The sequence below is a fragment of the Molossus molossus genome, unplaced genomic scaffold (assembly GCF_014108415.1).
Source record: "Molossus molossus isolate mMolMol1 unplaced genomic scaffold, mMolMol1.p scaffold_m16_p_9, whole genome shotgun sequence".
In the NCBI taxonomy this organism is placed as follows: Eukaryota; Metazoa; Chordata; class Mammalia; order Chiroptera; family Molossidae; genus Molossus; species Molossus molossus.
In genome coordinates, this window is record NW_023425403.1 from 86,426,782 (window position 1) to 86,430,037 (window position 3,256).

The 3,256-nt window shown below is 43.2% G+C and overlaps 1 non-coding gene across 1 annotated transcript; it reads right to left on the reverse strand.

Annotated features, from left to right (window-relative positions):
• Positions 1-347: 347 nt before the first annotated feature.
• On the reverse strand, positions 348-454 carry LOC118623084. The gene has a single exon (XR_004958197.1). It is a non-coding gene; the product is annotated as a U6 spliceosomal RNA (small nuclear RNA).
• Between the last annotated feature and the right edge of the window lie 2,802 nt (positions 455-3,256).

A 3,256-nucleotide genomic window follows, 5' to 3' on the forward strand; every position in this document is an offset into this window, starting at 1 on the left:
ATGCTAATAATTCTAAAGATATGTCTAGTTAACCAAATCAAACACAGAACCAGCTTTAATATAAACCATTTTCCCAAATCATGATCGTGTAATTCTGAAAAACATTTGGGTTAGCCTGTTCTATTTTTTAAATGATTTTAGAGAGGGGGAGGGAGAGAGAGGGAAGGAGAAAGAGAAACACTGATGGAAGAGACAGACGAACATCCATCGGTTGCTTCCCACACATACCCCAACTGGGAACCAAACCTGCAACCTGGGCATGTGCCTTGACTGGGCATTAAACCCAAGCCCCTACAGTGCATGGGCGATGCTCAACCAATTGAGCTATACTGGCCAGGTCTTTTTTTTTTTAATCTGGCGGCTTCACGAATTTTTGTGTCATTCTAGCAAATAGGCCATGCTAATCTTCTCTGTATCATTCCAATTTTAGCATATGTGCTTGGGAACCCAGCACAGCCTGTTCTATTTTTGAGCAGTCTCATATAAGCACTTGTTTATTTAAGACAAGTTAATATTACAAATTAGCATTCAGTGGTAGAAATGTGCTGTATTTATAACATACATACGAAGACAGATAAACACAGATAAGCATCAATAGAGAACTTTTGTGCTCCAGGTATGATTCAAAACTCAGAGGAAAAATGGATCCAGATTATGTTTCTGGCGGATGGACTAATTTAAGATTCTGCTCAGACGACCAAAGCTTTGCTGTAAAACAAATGACATCAACAAACAACACATCTCACTCACTCACATTCATACATTTCCCCCCAAACACACAATACTTTCAGATTTAATGTGCCAGCTCTAGATAAAACTCAAAACCAGTTTCAAGTTAAAAACAAAATTCCACATATGGGTTGGGCACAGACTCAACAAATAACAGATACAGGTTAGTAATCATTCCTAGTAGCTAACTGTAACCTCAGAACCTTTCTCTAATGCAACCAACAAGGGGAGTCTCAAACCAAGTCAAATGAGTCCTTCAAGCACCCAACCCAAAGTAACAGAGGGGTATCCCTAGGGTCTTTACCCACAAGGTTAGTCACCAGTAGATATCTCCTAAACCAAGTACCCACTTTCTCTCACTGCAAAATAGAAGTGCTGTTGGTCAGCCATGCCCAGTCAGTGGTGAGCCCTGGAGGCCTGTCCCTGAAACAGTCAGTCCAGGCCGCTGCTGACACAGAACCTTGAGACCGCCACCAGCCAAGGGTTGCTGAACTGCAGGCAGAAAGCCCACTCGGGGTTGAGCCCCACCGGAGTCGCCACTTGTGTTGCAGAACAGAAAGAGATGGCCCACCAGAAGCTAGCAGAGCCCAACCGTAGACGCCGAGAACTGCAGTAGAGAAATACTGGCTGTTTTATATAAATGGCACCACCCAGGAGAACCGGGAGCTAATCCTCAGAAGTCCGAACTCCCCTATGATGAGTAGTTTGCAGATCATATAGGGGAAAAGTTACAAGACACCTGTGAGTTAGGGGTTAGGGATTGTGTTGGGAGCTGACTGGTTGGAGGTGAGGTAAAGGTAGTAAGTTACTTCTTCAGGTCTTGAGAACAGCTCCAGCATCTCTCGGGGAAAGTTGCCAGGGTGTTCTTCTACCTTAGGGCTCAGGACTGAAACATAACTTAGGTAGAGATGTTGTCTTTAGCCTACCAGAGTCCGGGACCCTGTGACCGTTAGTCAGGCGAAGGCTGCTTTGGACGCTACTGCCTTCTGCTACCTCCAGAGTTGCTGGTTATTTGGGGGAATAGGCTAGGTCTCTGGGGTGGCAGGGACGGGGAGGAGGTGATTTCTAGAGCTAGGATTTAAAACAAAATTAAATCAACTTCTTAAAGACCCTCAGTTTCACAAATACAGTCACATTTAGACGTACTGGGGATTAGACTCTAGGGGAGACACAATTTAGCTCACCATCTAGATCCCTAAAATTCAAGTCCATTTCACATGCAAAATAGACCACTGCAATCCCAACAGCTCCATTGTCTGAACCCATTCCAGCATCAGCTCCAAGTCCCAAATATAATCTAAATCAGGCGTGGAAGAGACGAGCTATGATTCATTCCGAGGCAAAAATTACTCTCTAGCGGTGAACCTGTGAAACCAGATAAATTTTCTGCTTCCAAAATACAAAGTAGGACAGGCATAGGATGGACATTCCCATCCCAAAACTGGAAAAAAGAAAGGGCTCATGGATCCCAAGCAAGTGCAAAACTTACCAGGAAAAATTCCATTAGATTTTTTAAAAAATTGATTTTTAGAGAGCGAGAGGAAGGGAGAAAGAGAGAAACATCAATTTGATGTTCCACTTATTTATGCATTCATTGCTTGCTTTTTCTATGTGCCCTGACCATGGAGCAAACTGCCTGCAACCTTGGTGTATTTGGACAACCCTCTAACTAACTGAGCTATCCGGCAGGACCCATTAGATTTTTTTCCCTTTATCGATTTTAGACAGAAGAGAAGGGAGAGGGAGAGAGAGAAACACTGATGAGAGAGAATATCGATTGGCCACCTCCTGCATGCCCCCCACTGGTGATTTGGCCCACAACCTGGGCATGTGCCCTGACCAGGAATCAAACCAAACCGGCGACCTCTTGGTGCATGGGTCAACGCTCAACCACTGAGCCACACTAGCCAGGCGGACCCATTAGATTTTGTAAAAAATATGTTTTTATTGATTTTCCATTATTTACTTATTTATTTATTTTTATTAATTTATTTTTGTTATAGATATTTTTTCTTTCTCCCCCCAGACACTCTCCCCCTGATCCCGCCCCACCCCCACCCCGTCAAGAATTGTTGTCTATGTCCATTGGTACATGCATATAAGTTCTTTGGTTGATCTCATCCCTCTCCCCCAGCCCTCTCCTCTGAGGTTTGTCAGTCTGAACCATACTGCTTTCTATGTCTCTGGGTCTGTTTTGTTCATCATCTTTTTTTGTTCATTGTATTCCAAAAATACGTTAGCTCATGTGGTATTTGTCTTTCTCTTATTGGTTTATTTCGCTTAGCATAATACTCTCCAGGTCCCTCCATGTCGTCTCAAAGGATAAGAGATCTTTTTTTCTTACAGCTGCATAGTGTTCCACTGTGTATATGTACCATAGCTTTTTTATCCATTCGTCTACTGATGGACACCTGGGCTGTTTCCAGATCTTATCAATTGTAAATAGTGCTGCTGTGAACATGGGGGTGCATATATTCTTTCTGATTGGTGTTTCAGGCTTCTTAGGATATATTCCTAGAAGTGGGAT